Source organism: Vombatus ursinus, unplaced genomic scaffold, assembly GCF_900497805.2.
Source record: "Vombatus ursinus unplaced genomic scaffold, bare-nosed wombat genome assembly UNPS02014791.1, whole genome shotgun sequence".
Classification (NCBI taxonomy): Eukaryota; Metazoa; Chordata; class Mammalia; order Diprotodontia; family Vombatidae; genus Vombatus; species Vombatus ursinus.
The window spans coordinates 6,796,720-6,815,489 of NW_020954569.1; the positions used below are offsets into that span (position 1 = coordinate 6,796,720).

The window sequence follows — 18,770 nt, forward strand, 5'->3', positions numbered from 1 at the left end:
AGTTAAAAATATAAAGATTTATTTCCTTTCAAAATTTGATTTTAAAACTGCAGGGTTTTTTTTTTATTTGTTGCATCTGCATGATATTTCAGACCACTAGATTCTAGACTAGTAGCTTAAATATAAATACAATAATTGTTGAATGGATGTTAGATGTGTATATAAAAACATGAATTACCACTTCTATGAAACCAACAGCTATAAAGAAAATATCTACCAAAGGACTTAGACTCCATCCCCTTTATGCAAAGATATTCCCTTTGTAGGTGAAAAAAAATAGTTTTCTTCTAGTAAAAAGGAGTCAAGCACACAGAGTGGATCATATATGTTGAGTGGCCCAGAGTCAATACCTCTTCAATTTTTTTTCCTCTCAATACACACAATCTTTCTCAGAGGTCATTTATAAATGTGTTCTAATGTTTAAAATGTCATATATTTATTAAAAGATTCCTACATTTTTCTTTTTGTGTGTATATGTGAGGCATTCGGGGTTAACTGACTTGCCCAGGGTCATACAAGTAGTAAGTGTCAAGTCTCTGAGGCTGAATTTGAACTCAGATCCCCCCAACTCCAAGACTGGTTGGTGCTCTACACACTGCACCACCTAGGTGCCCCTTGCAAATAGCATTTGAAGTAACAGGGTATGTCAGCCTAGAGAAGACAAGGAGAAACATAATAGCACTCTTTAAGTATTTCAAGAGCTATTATGTGGAAGAAGTATTCATTTTGTTCTGTTGAGCTTCAGGAGACATAGAATAATTCAAAGTGATGTGGGTATGTTGCAGAGCAGCATATTTCAGATCAACATAAAGCAAAACTTGATAAAAATGAGAACTATCCCAAAATGTAATGAGGTGCTTCAGAAGTTGGTATGTTTCCCCTCAGATGATCAACATTTTGTGACTATTGACTATTGTTCATTGAGGAGTGATATATATATATATATATATATATATATGTATGTATGTATGTATGTATATCAATGCCTTGAAGTTTTGGGTAATGCAACTATGGCTCTGTCGTAATACATTTCAAGGAAAGGAAATTCAATATTACCTCTACCTCCTGATAAAAACAAACATACAAACAAATCAAAGATATCGGTTTTTGTTGGTTTGTTTGTTTTAATTTTTGGTGATTTATTGCTCTTAATATCTTTTTTCCTCTGTTATTTTCTAATTCATTCCCATTGGAAAACTTGATTTAGGAAAGCTTCTTCTGCCAGTTGTTTATATCTCAGCTTAAATAAAATTCAATTTGTCATTTCTCTCAGAGACAGTTATATTTTAAGCATTTTCCCTCACAAAATCAAAGATTTTAACCTCTGTTAAAGAATTATTATCTGCTATCTAGCAGGAAGGAAAAAGACACTTAACCCCTAATGCTGGGTTCCTTGATTCACTCCATATAATTGTCATATACTCTTCTTACAGAATATGGCCAGCCATCATTTTGAGAGATACAATATGCTTTTTCCTAGGAAAATGTAAACTCTTTTAGAGGGAACTATTTTCCATTTTTATTTGTATTTCCAGTGCACAGTGTAATGCCTTTCCTATAGGAGACAATTGATAGACTTTTTTTTTTAGGATTAAATTGAATTTTTGATGATCTATAGATTTGGCTCACACTTGTGAATGTTGGTAGGATAGACAATGATATTATTAAAAATTGGACTGTGATTTTCATTTATTAATGCAAAAAGCCACTCTTTTATTTCTGTTTAATAAAATTTTCTTAATTTTACTGCCCACAATCTATTACACCAGCTTTGGCCTCTTTCCTGAGCTTCAGTCCCAGATTTCATCTGATTCCTGGACATTTTCCATTTGGAAGTCCTACTCTCATCTCAGACAAATTATTTCTGTAGGTTAATCCCAGAATCTCTGTTCCTGACGCATTCAATGTAAGATTTATCTGAAGCTCACCATTTTACTTCTGAATGCAATTAATACTTAAGAGTTTAAGATTTACTATTCTCAGGTGGAAGCAAAAAACAGGGAAGTGAACAAACTGCCCTTTATTACTGGAGTGATTCTTTCCACCAGTGCTATTACTTATATGTTTTCTGACTTCTCAGAATTGGGATCTCACCTGGTTAGGTATAAATTCTGTTGGCAAATATGCTAAGAATCTTTGTGGGTACACTAATCACATACTTATTGTTAGTTATCATTTTTCTCACATGTAACATTTGTTTGTATCCTAAACTTACAGTGATAGGATATATTTTGAGTGATGCAGAAAATGAGAGAAAATCATCATAAGAAAAAGCCCAAGGAAAGTATATGAAATAGGTATCTATAGTCTAAGTTATTTAGTTATTTCTAAATAACCATTATATAGATTATATAGGGTAAGATCCTAAGGTTGAAATTACCTAACAATCACCTAACCATTGTAAATAAATTAAGAACCAAAATAATTCTCAAAATCTGTGTTACTGCTCCAAGACAACAAGCTCTGATATAGATGAATAGGCCAAGAACAATTCAAGAAGATATTTAACATCAGTCCTGGATGCCTTAAAATTTATGCAAGTTGAAATACAGGTAAATGTTATTACTGTTTAGAGAAATGCAAATCAAAACAACTCTGAGGTACCACATCACACCTATCAGATTGGCCAAGATGACAAAACAGAAAAATGATAAATGTTGGAGAAGATGTGGGAAAATTAGAACACTAATATATTGTTGTTGGAGTTGTGAACTGATCCAACCATTCTGGGGAAAAATTTGGAACTATGTGCAAAGAAACAAAGAGCTATAAAACTGCATACCCTTTGACCCAGAAATACCACTTCTAGGGCTGTATCTCAAAGAAATCATAAAAAATGGGAAAAGGACCGACATGTACAAAAATATTTATAGTAGCTCTTTTTGTGGTGGCCAAGAATTAGAAAATGAGGGGATGGATGCCCATCAGTTGGGGACTGGCTGAACAAGCTGTGGTATATTAATGTAACATAAAGTCATTGTGCTATAAGAAATGATGAGCAGCTGGACTTCAGAAAAAAAACTAGAAAGACTTACGTGAACTGATGTTGAGTGAAGTGAGCAGAACTAAGAGAATACTGTACACAGTAACAGTTGCATTGTGTGATGACTAACTTCCATAGACTTAGGTCTCAGCAATGCAAGGATCTAAGACAACTCCAAAAGGCTCATAATGAAAAATGCTATCTACATCCAGAGAAAGAACATTGGAGTCTGAATTCAGATGGAAGCATATTGTTTGCTCTTTTTTATTTTTATTTTTTTAACATGTGTTTTTAAAACTTTGGGTTACAAATTTCCTCCCTTCCTCCCTCCCCACCCACCCTCATTGAAAAAGCAAACAATTCCATACAGGTTATAGATGTGTAGTCATGCAAAACACTTCCATAGTAGTCATGCTGTGAAAAATTAAGTATATTTCCCTTCATCCCATCCTACCCCTCCATTTATTCTATTCTCTCTTTTGACCCTGTCCCCCTGCAGAAGTGTTAGCTTCTGATTATCCCTTTTCCCAGGCTGCCCTCTGCTCTATCACCCCCCTGCTCTCTTCTCCCCTTCCACCCTTATTTTCCTGTAGGGTAAAATAGATTCCCATACCCAATTGTGTATCTTATTCCCACTTTAAGCCAAACCCTATAGAGAATAAGATTCACTCATTCCCTCTCACCTTCCCCCATTTCCTCTCCATTATAAAAGCCTTTTCTTGTCTGTTTCATGTGAGATAATTTACCCCATTCTACTTCTCCCTTTTTCCTTCTCCCAGTATAATCCTCTGTCACACCTTAATTTCATTTTCCAGATATAACCCCTTCATCTTCAACTCACCCTGTGCCATCTATCTATCTATCTATCCATCTATCTATCTATCTATCTATCTATCTATCTATCTATCTATCTATCTATCTATCCGTACATACATATAATTTTTTCCCTCCCACTACACTAATACTGACAAAGGACTCATGAATTAAAAATATCAAATATCATCTTTCCATGCAGGAATGTAAACAGTTCAACCTTAATAAGTCTTTTATGATTTCTCTTTCCTGTTTACTTCTTCATGTTTCAATTGTCTTGTATTTGAAAGTAAAATTTTCTATTCAGCTCTGGTCTTTTCATCAAGAATGCTTGAAAGTTCCCTATTTCACTAAGTGACCATTTTTTGCCCTGAATGATTATACTCAGTTTTGCTGGGTAGGTGATTCTTGGTTGTAATCCTATCTCCTTTGCCCTCTGGAATATTATATTCCATGCCCTCCTGTCCCTTAAGGTAGAAGCTGCTAAATCTTGTGTTAGCCTGATTGTGTTTCCACAATACTTGAATTGTTTCTTTCTGGCTGCTTGCAATATTTTCTCCTTGACCTGGGAATTCTGGAATTTGGCTACAATATTCCTAGGAGTTTTCCTTTGGGGGTCTTTTTCAGTGGATTCTTTTAATTTCTATTTTTCCTTCTGGTTATAAAATATCAGGGCAGTTTTCCTTGATAATTTCTTGAAAGATGATGTCTAGGCTCTTTTTTGGATCATGGCTTTCAGATAGTCCAATAATTTTTTAAATTCTCTCTCCTGGATCTATTTTTCAGGTCAGTTGTTTTACCAATGAGATATTTTACATTCTCTTCTATTTTTTCATTCTTTTGGATTAGTTTTACAGTGCCTCAAGTTCTCATGAACTCATTAGCTTCTAATTGCTCTATTCTAATTTTTAAGGAAGTATTATCTTCAGTAAGTTTTTGGACTTCCCTTTCTATTCAGCCAATTTTGCTTTTTAGGACATTCTTCTCCTCACTGACTTTTTGGACCTCTTTTGCCATTTGGGTTAGGCTATCTTTTAATGTGTTATTTTCTTCAGTATTTTTTGAGTCTCCTTTAGCAAGCTGTAGACTTGTTTTTCATAATTTTCTTGCATCACTCTCAGTTTTTCCTCTACTTCTCTTGCTTGCTTCTCAATTCTTATTTTTCTTGGAGGCTTTGGATGTAGGAGCTTCGGTTTTGTTGTCTTCTTCTGGTTGTATGTTTTGATCTTCTTTGTTACCAAAGTAAGATTCTATGGTCTGACTTTTTTTGGACCTTTGTTTATTCATGATCCCAGCCAATTATTTGAGTTTTAAACTCTTTGTTGAGGGGTCTGTTTCCAATGTGGAGAATGTACTGTCCCAAGTTTCAAGGGTTTTGTGCAGCTGTTTTCAGAGATACTTCTAGGGACTTGTAAATTTTTAGGTCTTCCAAGGTGCTATGATCAAGGGTGAAGTGTTTACTTCTTTCCTGGCCTGTGCTCTCGTCTATGAGTGACCACAAGCACTCTTTTCTGTCTTGGAACTGTGAGGAGGATTCCCTCTCCATAGCCACTACAAGCTCCACCAGGCCAGCGCTCCTTGCCAGAGGAGCACCACCCAGAACTGTGATTCAGATCCAAGCATGGGCAAAACGAAAGACTCCTGCACCAGCTAAGAGATCCCTGCAATCCCCCTCTGATCAGCCACTGGATTACCCCTCAGTCTGTGGTCAGGAAGCTCAAGAGGCAACCACTGCCCCAGGGCCAGGCTTGGGGAATGGGACTGAGACCTACCTTCTCTCTCACTGCAGAAACAGACTTTTCTCACTGACCTTCAAAGATGTCTTTGGCATTAGTTGGTTGAGAAGTCTGGAAACCACCATAGCTGCCCCTAATTCAGTCCTCTGAGGCCTGCTCCAAGTTCACTGCAGCCTGCGTGCCCACACAGGACTACATTCCTCTCCCTGCCCAGTGAGATATATTTTTTTGATCAACCACCTAGGTTGTCTTGGGCTGGAAATTTGTTTCACTTTGTCTTTTTGTGGGTTCTGCTGCTTTAGAATTTATTTAGAGCCATTTTTTAATAGATATTTGGAGGGGTTTGTGGGAGAGTTCAAGTAAGTCACTGCTTTTACTCCACCCTCTTTTTTGTTTGTTTTGTTTTGTGTCTTCTTTCTTGTGCTTCCTCCCATTGGTTCTAATTCTTTACAACATGATTAATGTGAAAAATATGCTTAATATGAATGTATAGGTAAAGTCCATCTCAGACTGCATGCAATCTTGGGGAGCTGGGAGGGGAGAGAAGGGGAAAAATTTAAAACTCAAAATCTTATTGAAGTGAATGTTGAAAACAAAAAAATTAATTAATTAGTTAAAAAAAAGAAATACAGGTGCAATTGTAAAGTCATATTCCACACGTACATAAAGCTAGGTTGACACTTTTTTCTTTTTCTTTTTTTTTTTTAGGTAATTGGGGTTAAGTGACTTGTCCAGGGTCACACAGCTAGTTAGTGACAAGTGTTTGGTCTGAGGCTGGATTTGAACTCAGGTCCTCCTGACTTCAGGGCTGGTCCTATCCATTGTGCCACCTAGCTGTCCCTAGGTTGAGCCTTTTTAAAAGCCCTAGGAATCCTATTAGACTTTTCAACTTTAAAGTTGCCTTGGCTGTAATTCAGCATAGTTGAACTGGCATCAAAATCAGAGAAGCCTAATTTGAGGTAATGTAGGGGAAGAATTAAAAATGAATCAGTCACAATAGGAAGGCTATTTAATTTCAGGTGAGAAGAATAAGAATACTATTCCAGGGCAACTTACACAATGTCAGGGCAACTTACACAATGTCAGGTATTATGACCTTCATGAACTGGGATCATCCTTTACCTATTTCAGTCTAGAGGCAATTGGAATCAAGTGAGCAAGTCTGATAAGCAGGATCTAGGAAGTGAGAAGAGGAATCTGAGTCAAGAATTCAATGTATTACACATAGTGGACATGTAATATCTGTTATATTGTTGTTCAGGCATTTCAGTCATATTCAACTCTGTGACCACATTCTGGGGTTTTCTTGTCAAAGATACTAGAGTAGTTTGCCATTTCCTTCTCTAGTTCATTTTACAGATGAGAAAACTGAGGCAAATAGAGTTAAATGACTTGTCCAGGATCACACATATTAAGTGTCTGAGGCCAGATTTAAACTCACAAAGATGAATCTTCCTGATTCTAGACCTGGAACTCCATCTACTCTACCACCTAACTGCCCTACATGTTGTACTAGATTAAGATTTTAAGATTCAGAGGATAGCTAGCTTCCACATAGTTAATGAACAGCTAGGTATGGAATCCCAGACTCAAATTCATGTCTCTTAATTCTAAATCCAATTCTTTGTCTTCTACATTATAGTTCCACCATTTAACATAAACATTGACCAATCCAACTCTCCACTCTGTCTATCAGAAAGAATCAAAATCAGAGATGTTACTAGACTTCCTCCTATAGATGTTTCTACTGACTTCAGTTATATTAAATATCACTGACTCGGTAACAGTAGGAAGAGAGCACATCACTGAACAATATTATTTGCTTTCCCTTCCCCCACTGACAATCTCTCCATTTTGTTGAAATAAATATAAAATACAAAAAGGTTAAAATTTAGTTGAACTTAAAGACGTGAAGGAGTTAGTCACAGTGGGAATAAGTACTGAAGCTTGAGAATCCTATTACCAGTAGTTCAGTTTGCATATACATTATTTCATTGACTGTAGCCCTTTTTTAACTATAAGTACCATCTCTACCTATCAATGACTTTATTAATTTTCTGTACTTCTGCCAATTGTAGGGCTCAGAAAGAAGCTTGGAAATGTATAGACTTTTATTTCCATTTATATTTTCACTAGGATTCTAGAACATCTACTCTAATACGTAATCTTGTTGAAACTTTTAAACTTTATCTTCTTACTGACAATTTTAAACCTTTATATGCTTTCTTATATGTAGTTACAGCAGTGCCTTCAGAAAAACCTAAGTGAAGATTAAGTGTATATTTCATAAAAAACTGAGTAAAAGAAAAGTTGGAAATATATATCCATTTTTTTCTTGGAAATCGTCTGAAGACCTCAGTACAAAAGGAAGAATAGGTATAGTTATTAGTAAGTGTAGGCTTTCCTTGGACTCTTAAGTAGAAAAGGTAGAACATATCTGGTTGGAATGCACTAGAAGTGTTTGAGTATTTTTTTGAGCAAATTGAAAGATGTGTAAAAGTCAAATATTATATGAAAAATTATTAAAGCCTCTTAAAATATTTTAATGAGTACTAACAACTCTAATTAATGATGAATATATTATTTAAACATACATGGTTTTAAACATCAACAGTGTAGTGTTCCAATAAATTGATTTTCTAGTTGCTCTTTCCTGCCATAACAGTATTCCATTTTTAGCTTTCCCTTGTACATTTGCTAAATACAACTTTTTTTTCCTACTTAATAGCATTTTTTTCAGTTACATGGAAAGATAGTTTTCAATATTCATTTTTATAAGATTTTGAATTCCAAATTTTTTTCACACTGTCCTCTCCTCAAGATGGCAAGCAATCTTATATAGGCTATACATGTACAATCATATTAAACATATTTCCACATTAGTCATGATGTGAAAAAAAAAGAATCAGAACAAAAGAGAAAAAGCATGAAAAAAAAAGAGAGAAAATAGTATACTTCAATCTGCATTGAGACTCCCTAGTTCCTTTTCTGGATGTCGACAGTACTTTCAATCATGAATCCCTTGGAATCTCCTCAGATGGTTGCATTGCTGAGAAGAGCTAAGTCTATCAAAGTTAGTCATCATGCAATGTGGCTGTTACTGTGTACAATTTTCTCCTGGTTCTTCTCACTTCACTCAGAATCAGTTCATATAAGTCTGAATTCTGCCTGCTTATCATTTCTTATAGAACAATAGTATATACCAAATACAATACGAACAAAATATAGTATTTTGTTTCATTCATATTCCACAACTTGATCAATTATTCCCCAATTAATGTGTATCTCTTCAGTTTCCGATTTTTTGCTGTCATAAAAAGAGTTGTTATAAATATTTTTGTAGGTATGTGCTCTTTCTTTTTTCATTTTTTATGATCCTTTTGGGATACAGACCTACTAGTAAACACAACTCTTGAAAAAAAAGTGAAAGATAGTGAGTGTGGCTGAGCATTGGTGAGGAGAATGACATGGCAGAAGCTCCAGTCCTACAACATCTTCTGCCCTGTTGCAGGGAACATCCTCCCGGTGGCCACTATGCCCCAAGAATGGGCCATGCTGAGCCTCTAGACTATTGTACCCAGAGTTGTTACTGGTGCATTCAGCCACAGACTGCCTGAGGGGCGATATGTTTTATGTTGTGAGGAGGGGGGGCAAGACCAACATGTTCCAGATCTGGAGTGATATCAAGCAAAAGTGAGCCCATTTCCTTCCACCCCATTCAATAATTTTGCTACTGACGAGGAGGCCTTGGCCTTTGTCTGAAATACTGCAAGCTCCGATCATTCAATAGAGCAGAAAAAGAAATGTGACACTCAAGACTACAAAGTGAAATCAAACAAGAGCCTGTGAGCCATTAGGTGAAGAGGAAAAGCCTTGCTTAAAGCTTGCAAAACAAAATATAGACTCCATAGCTTCACTTAGCAGAGATACATTTTCATGTATGGGAAATGCAACTGTGGTTTACACAGATGGCTGCTGCTCCAGTAATGGGAGGATGAAAGCACTAGCAGGAATTGGTGTCTATTGGGGGCCAAGCCATTCCCTAAAAATGGTTGATAGACCTCTTGGGAGACAGGCAAACCTAAGACCAGAAATACAAGCTGCCTGTAAAGAAATCAAGCTAGGGAAGAATCAAAATATCAGTAAGCTTGTTCTCTACAAAGATAGTATGTTTACTATTAATGGTATAATGAGTTGGGTTAAAGACTGGAAGAAAAACAGTTGGAAAACAAGCACAGGAAAAGATGTCATTAACAAAGAAGCCTTTTTTAAGCTTGATACAGTTATTCAAGCCATAGACGTTAACTGAGTGAACATTCCTGGTCATTTAAGTTTTGCAGGCGATGAAGAAGCTGATAGATTAGCAAGGGAAGGAGCTAAAAAAATTCAAGACTCAACATAGCGTAATTGTTATAATCTAATTAAAGAGCAAACTAAGTACTCTTTAGTCATTATTTGCATGAAAATTCACCTATAAGACACAAACTATTGCAGATGGACTTGGGAACATTCCTGTTTGCTCAGAAAGACTGTGTACTTTTCTACTGAAATATGGTTCAATATATTAAACTACTATTCACTTAAAAAAAAGCAACAAATAAGTACTTGGTCTACTAGGCTGAAAAACAAGTGTGAATATATTATTCTGTCTAAATAAAAAAAAATATGGATTGATTTATCCAAGGATAATTTTTAGAATATAGGCCAATACACTACCAAATGGTAGTAACACTGCCAAAATTATAGTGTAGGAGTCTCAGATTTATACTCCACATCATCTGAGAATTACATATCTAAAATGTCATTAATGGTGAAATATTTACCTGTAATGTCACTTGTAAACTTAGATTTAGGGAATAAAACATCATCATTATCAACAAACATTCTAGAATACCTATTATACACAGTGAGGATCTATTGAGATAAAATTGTTGTTTAGGGGTCACACTATTAGGAAAGGAATTTTATTATAGAAATCAAGAAATTATTCTAAACTTTAGTTCCAACAACTTGCTTTAGGAATATCCTTCCATGTTGCTCATGACCCACAAAAGTTACTCATCTGTAATCTCAGGTACTAATATTTTAACATTTCTACATTTAGAAGATGTTCCTTTGAAAAAGGAAATGCATGGATATATATTTTTTCTGAGTAAAGTTGATCAGAAGACATTATCACCTATATAAAGTCCAACCAGGATTTTCTAAGACTATAAATGTCTCTAAAATATATATATATTCCTTAGCACAGTTTACTCTGCATGTGTTACTATATATGTGATATACATAAAACAAATATAATACATGCTTATGTTACATGCATTTTCATATGCACACACAAGCACACATATACACAATACAATTTTTGTATGTGTTTTATATATACTTATATATGTAAATGTTGCAATGTAAGTTCTTTGATTATTCCACTGTTTTTCTTTGTATCCTCAAAGCTTAGTACTATGTCTGGCACACAGCAGGTACCCACTGATTGTTTACTGATTTCTTTTAATTGATTGAAATTCAAATATCTGTCTCCCACTTAAAAAAATTAAAAGGATTAAAACAAATTCATGGTTTAGATAAAATACAATAAGACAGCAGCTAACCAACAAATCAGTTATTGCTGGTAAACTGAGAATACCAAATTTTCTAACTCAATGGAAATAGTAAACTCATTTTTGTGCGGGCATCTTGTGAGTTAAGATACATAAAATATGTAAGAAGTCTGCAGCATGATATCAAAAATACCTAAAGGGGACAGAGACCTTCCTTTTTAACAGTAGGAATGTTTCAGTGATTGTCATCCATGTTTGGCTAGCTGTCATTTTTTTCCCAGTCTAATTGAAGCTTCAAGGAAATTTACATAGTAAATTTACAAGCTATCTAGGGTGTGATAGGAATTCATAAGATCAGAGTTCTATTTTGGGTCTTCTAATTTGGTGGTAGGTGAGCAGAATCAGAAAAAGTAAGATAAAAAGGTCTTCAAAGACACCTCAGGGACCCTTCTTTGTGCTGAGTAGGCATTGCTTTAAATTTGACTTCCAAAATATATGAAAATATGTTGATCATTCCCTCTCAGCCTCAGCTATCCCTCCTGCACCCCTTACAGAAGTATTGTCCCAAGATATTCTATAAAAAGCATGATAATATTTCTTTGAAGGAAGGAGGAGAACCAGCCTTTGACATATCCAGCTGATAACAACAGTTCAGCAGAGAAATAGCAAAGGGGAGCTTTATAAGCAGAAAAGAATGACAGTTATGGAAGAAGAGTAAAGCAGATACTAGAAAAAGTTACTCAATGGAAGATGGAGTCTTAAGAGGTGTTTCAGAAATGATGTATCTTTAGGAACTCAGTGTCTAAACAATATTTACTTTCTCAGTGGCATAGGTGTCTATGGGGGATTATACTGTTTGAGGAATAGAGAGCAAATGTTTTATAACATGATATTGCCTTGTTATTTACTTTACTATTCTGTCATAATTATATACTTTGCTTTTTTATTTTTGTCTCCTTTATTTTTTGGTAGATAAGATATTAGATGGATGCTTGAAGCATACAGTCATAATTTTGATTATTTAAAACACCCACACACAGAACCTGGTACAGCAAGTGCTGACAGAATTAAGTGACCACTTTATTACACATGCATATTAGAAGTCCTATAAATATGTTGTCTAGGACATGTTTGAGCAGCAAACAAGGTCCATCAATTTTTTTTCAAAAGAGCAACATTTTGTAGGTGGACAAACTGCGTATTTAGTATAGATTGATATTAAAAGAATAGGGGCAACTAGGTGGTATAATAGACAGAACTCCCGGCCTAGAGTCAGTGAGACCCAAGTTCAAATCTGTATTCAGACACTTACTAGCTATTTGACCCTGAGCAAGTCACTTAATATTGTTTACTTCGGTTTCCTCACCTGTAAAATGAGCTGGAGAAGGAAATGGCTAACCTTGCCAGTATCTTTACCATGAAAACCCCAAATGGGGTCACAAAGTGTTGAATACCACTAAAATGATTGAAAAACAGGAACAACAGTATTAAAAGAACAAAAAGACAGTTCTTTGTAACTGTGGGCTAAAGTATATGGGGAATTTATAGGAAGTCATGAATAAGAATAATCCAAGAGAAGATATAGATAATAAAAATATGTCCTGGAGGAGTGAGTACCCACATTCATGATTTTGTAGAACAACTTGAATATGGATATATCAAGAAGTTTCCCAACTTAATATTAAATTGTACCAGAGTGAGGGGAGGAAATTAGCATTCAAATATCACCTAGTACATGCCAGGCACTGTACTAAACACTTTAGAAATATGATTTCATTTCATCTGGAGATATTTTCCAGATATATGCATATGTATTTGTTGTACGGATGAAAAACAATAATAATGACATGAATTTTGACTCAGATAACCCGGGCACAATCATTTCCTTCCTCAAGGGAAAATTACTTATTATCATTGATTTTCTGTTTTAATAATGACTAGTCCACAAAATTCTTGTGTGACCAAATTGAATAACAAAAATAAATTATTATTTTGTAAATTACAAAAGGACTGTAAAATGTAACATGTGATTATTTAGGATCCTAAATAAGTGTCTGAATACAGATTTGAACTTGGGTTCAAGATACCCTGAGTACCTTCAGTGGTAAGGATTCACCATCATCTCTTGTAGTTCATTGCATTTTTGGACAATTCTAAATGTTCTTAATTTTTTTTCTTATAATGAGTTGAAAAATAATTCTCTACAATTTTCATGAACTTTTCAGAGATAGTTCCCTTGGAATCACACATAACAAATTCAAAGAACCCCAACATTTTGAAGAATTAAGATGTTAATGGCTCTCTAGTTCAACTTACATGACCCCAAAGAATTCCCTATCAGATAACTATTATAAACAGTTGATATCAAAAATACTTAAATAACTAACAGAACGATCTTAAAGAAAGTAATTTCCTTATGTCAAAGTGTATAGGAGCAGCTAGGTGGCATAGTGGATAGAGCACCAGCTCTGGAGTCAGGAGGACCTGAATTCAAATCTGGTCTCAGACACTTACTAGCTGTGTGACCCTGGGCAAGTCACTTCACCACAATTGCAAAAAACAAAACAAAACAAAACAAAACATGTAGACACATAATTCTTTTAAAAGTTGCAAATTGTAGTGCAAGAACATATAATTCCAAAGCAAAGACATGAAATAATCCTCCAAACCATTAATAATCACATCATGAGAAAAAAAATAAGTTTTAAGCTTAAATCCAACTAATAAGCAAAGGTGACACAAGATGGGAGTAATAAATGTTATAGAGTCAATGCAAAGATCACTGCACTAATGCATTGTTGGTGGAGTTGTGAAGTGATCCATTAATTCTGCAAAGCAATTTATATTTATTCTAAGAAAATCTATACCTTTTGACTCAGAAATTCTACTAGTCTGTTGTCCCCAAAATTTCAATTACAAAAAGAAAGGACAGCAAAAAAACAAACAAACAAACCAAAACAAACTAAAAGAAACCAAAACAAACAAACAAACAAAAACATTTGTAGCACAACTTTTGTTTTTCTTGAAAGTAGCAAAGTAATGGAAACCAACAGACATCTATAAATTGGGGATGGCTTAACAAGTTGTGGTATATTATTAGTTTAATAGAAGATTATTCTGTAGTAAGAAAAGATCAATATATGAATCCAGAGAAATATGGAAAGATTTATAGGAACTAAAACAAAGTGCTGTAAGTGGAACCACAAAGACAATACATGCAAAGACTCACAAAGTGTAAATGTAAAGGAAAACAAAACCATGAAAATGGATGGCAGAGACATTCAAAACAAAAGAAAACATAAAATGAAATAACATAATAACATAAATGATATAAATAACATAAAAACATAAGTGAAATAACATAAAAAGAATAATGGAAAGAAAACCAACCTCAAAGCCAAAATCAAGTAGGTTCAAGTTGTTCTTTCGACACATATTGGCTATGTTATGCTGAGAAAATATAACTATCATACTTGGTCTCAGTAAAGAGATATGAAATGTCACATTCCCTCACTTCCTCAGCCTGACACTTGTTATTTATGTAACTTTGGAAAAATCACTGTGACTCTGGTATTTGACTTTTTCATATTTAAAATGAAGAAAGACTCTATTTTCTTTAATGTCTCTTTCTGCTCTATCATTATGTTTGCAGAATAAAGATTCACTGGCATAATTTAAAAGAAAGCTAATTTGTTTATTTTTATTATTGTTTATCTATTATCTTCTCACATATTTATTTATTTCTAAAGAAAATGGTCAAACTTTTAAAATCACTCACAATGCTAATACCCAAATTATATAGGTATTGTATGTACATACTTGTATATACAGATATGCATATGCATATATGTACATATATATGACACAACATGCATTTGTAAATACGTATACATACATATACACACACACACTTAGATGTTTACTTTTCAAATATAAAGAAGAGCATGGTATAGTGGATAAAGAGCCAACTTTAAAGTGGTGGTCCTATATTCAAGTACTCCTCTGAAACATACTGGCTATGTGATACTGAGCAAGTCAGTTAATCTCTCGCCTTGAGTTTACCCAACTATAAAACTGGCTTAACAACAGCACCTTCTTCACAGATTGTTACAAGGATCAAATGAGATAATATCTGAGAAGCACTTACCACTCTACCTTGCACATAGTATGCACTGAGTAAACACTTATTTCTTTCCCTTATTCAGTCCTTTAAGAAACTTTCTAAAGCTATAAGTTGCATAAATTTGGTGATCTGCATTGGTAGAAGGAAATTTCATCACCAGGCAGTTTTCAATAACAGTGAAAGCACAGATCCAGTCCCTCTTCCTGTTCCATATTTCAAATTTTCTGCACACTCTGAATACATCTCTTTCTATGTTGCCCCCTTGACTCCCTAAATTCTGCTCTATCCTTTTTGAAGGTGACAGCTTATTTCATAGTTCTTCGACTTTGAAAATATCCTAGAAATCTTACCCAATATCAACATTCTTCAGGTGAAGGTGGAGAAGCAAAACTTGATATACAATTTTTAGGTCTTTTACATAGCTCACCTTCCCTTCCAACAAGGCGCACACACGCACACACACACACACACACACACACACACACAACATATACACTTTAATAAATATATACATATATTTAAGTACAAAGATATACATATATATATACTTAAATATAATGTATTTAAGATATACTAGGTAGAATAAACAAATATACATTAATACAATAAATGTGTATGTATATTCTTTACTAACCATATGGAAGATGACCACAGACCATTTTGCAATTGATTTTTCATTAGTAAAATATTGTATGTGCTATAGCACACCATAAAACATTAGATATCATCTTCATCATTCTAGACTCTAAACAGATTATCGTAGGATCTGCCCCAGGTCGTACTGCAAAGGAGACCAAGTTTTCTTTGGTATCTCCCTACCTTCTAGATACTGCATCTTTACAAAATCTCCGAGTTGTAAGTGATCAGTGTCCTTTCCTGAGTGTTCTTGATGAACATATTTAGCCCCTTTTGGACTTAAATTTCATTTGAAAAATTAGGAGTTTAGGCTATACATCTTCTATATACACTATAAAAACCAACTTTATGTTTACCAGATTCCTATTCATCTTCTAAGGTCCAACTGAAATCCAACTTCATCCTTGAAGTTTACCTTGAGTTATTCAACCCACAGTTCTCTCCTTTTTCTAAATTTCTGTAGCATTTGTCTCTAATGCCTAATCTAACAGTAAATTGTACATTATCTTATAGTGTTGTGTGATTTTTTTTATGTGTGTCATAGTGATTTGAAACTCTGTCTCTGTGTCTATCTCTGTCTCTTATTCCCTTCAGTGCTGTAGCACAATATGAACTATATACAGTAAGCACTCAATCAATGTAAGAATACCCATCAATTGAAATCTTAAGTTCCTTTTATCTTGTTGTCTCAAAACTCCTAATTTCAGAGCCTGTATAGGATCACTCACTCTTGATTATTTTCCCTCTCCTCCACATGGTCACCAAAACACTCTTGTCCTATCCTTTAGTCTTGTCTATTAGGTTCATTTATAAACAATGCATGGAACTAAAAGGGTCCCTTTATTGTGGGAGCTTTAAAGACTTAGCAGTGGTGTGAACTTCAAACACTGTGTGTGTGTGTGTGTGTGTGTGAGAGAGAGAGAGAGAGAGAGACAGACAGACAGAGAGAGAGAGAGAGAGAGAGAGAGAGAGAGAGAGAGAGAGAGAGAGAGAGAGAGATTGAGCGATCAGAACCTTATGGCTTTCTTCAAATCACTATGGGGGCAATTTTATTCTCAGCCAAAAGCTGAGCTATCCTTAGGAGACACTAAGCATCACTCTAAAAAGGAAATCGTCTTTCAAAGTGGTTTTTTTTTTCTTTTTTTGGAAGCTAATGTAGCATCCCCTTTTTCTCTTTGGAAAAGCAGATATCAGTAGGTAGATATAGGACCAGAAACACACTAATACTTTTGTGAACATTTACACTTTTGGAGAAAACTTGGGTGCATGAAGGTCATTGCTACCCTTGTTTTCCTTATTTCCCACCTTCTTCCCATACTCTTGTTTCTTACAAAGTGACACTAAGTTGTAGTTGAGAGACTGAATACTATTTTTGTTAGCCTAACATTTCTGGAGCAGCACAAGACACAAGACACCACAATTTGGGTGCTGCCTAAGCTCTTCTTGTTGCATTGACTTTGTGAGGAGGGAAAGGTTGGAGAAAATATATCCAAAACCCTTCAGCATTCCTTGGTCCCTGTCACTGGCAGCCTGAGCTTACAATCAGTATTTTATGAGAGAGCACAACATAACAATTGATTAAAATTGTTGCTGGCTGGGCAGATGATGTTTGACAACTTAGCCTAGTAGTAATATTAGTGATAATATTTAATATAATGACCTACTTCCCCTAAATTTTGATTTGTCCTACTATGATTTATGGTACCCTATTATAAAAATCTTGCATATAGTCCTATAATACAAATGTATTTGCATATTAAAACTGATTAAATTGATCTTTTAATCTAACTTATGTCTATTTCATTGTGAAACCAAGAAGATAAACTAATAAATTCCCAATTTCATTTTTTTTTCATTTTCTCAACTTTGGCCATTCATTTCTATCATCCCCATTTCTAAAACCTTACCTCTACTCTTAAAAAAAAAAAAAGTGTAGTTATTATCCTCCTTGAAATCTTGAAGATGAGGGCAGCCACTTTCCCATAAGCCAAACAAACAAGATCATTGTTGCTTTATGACTTGAAACAAAATCATTAGTCAAAATCATAATTTCATTGGAAATCAATAAACATATAGAATGTAAATGGTTCACACAAGTGATGAGTTCGGAAAAGTAGTCCAGTTTAACAATCGCCAACTTTACTGAGTGAGATAGATGGTGATTCATTTCAATTATGCCTTACGGAGTATATTTGTCCATCCATCCATTCCTATTTTCCTTCTATCTTTCTTCCTTCTCAATGTCAGATACACTGATGACATGTAGAAGTACTGAAAATAAATGAATAAAAAGAAAAAACAAAAAATTTGTCCCATAACGTCCAATTCAATTAAACAAAATTTTATTAAAGTTTGAGGGCCATATAGATATTCATTTGAGTTATAGTCCCTGTTGCTGACTTCTCTTCCACTTGTAATGGGAACTTTTTAACATTTCTCATTTATGTATCTTATTGATTCCATTAGAAAGTATGTTTCTTGAGGGCAAGGGGACATTTAAGTTTTCTCTCTGAATCCTCAGAACTTAGAATACTACCTCACACAGAGTAGACGTTTAAAAAATACTTGTCACTTTTTATTTTTTGAACTATTTTTTTTTCCTTTTTGGTGAGGCAATCAGGGTTAAGTGACTTGCCCAAGGTTACACAACTAGTGAGTGTAATGTGTCTGACGACATATTTGAACTCAGGTCCTCCTGACTCCAAGCCTGTTGCTCTATTCACTGCACCACCTAGCTGCTCCCAAACTATTTTCTAATTAAAAAAATATTCATGTTTCTTCTCCCTAAATAGAATGTGAGCTCTTTGTAAGCCATGTCTTATCTTCATCTTCCATATTCTCTATGACACCTAAAGTTTGCCTAAAGGACACACAATTAAAACACAATATGTTCATTAATTTATTTCAATAATTTTTACTTT

General features: G+C 34.5%; 1 pseudogene; it reads left to right on the plus strand.

Moving 5' to 3' along the window:
* Window positions 1–9,472: 9,472 nt before the first annotated feature.
* On the plus strand, window positions 9,473–9,841 carry LOC114047855 (annotated as a pseudogene).
* Window positions 9,842–18,770: the final 8,929 nt, after the last annotated feature.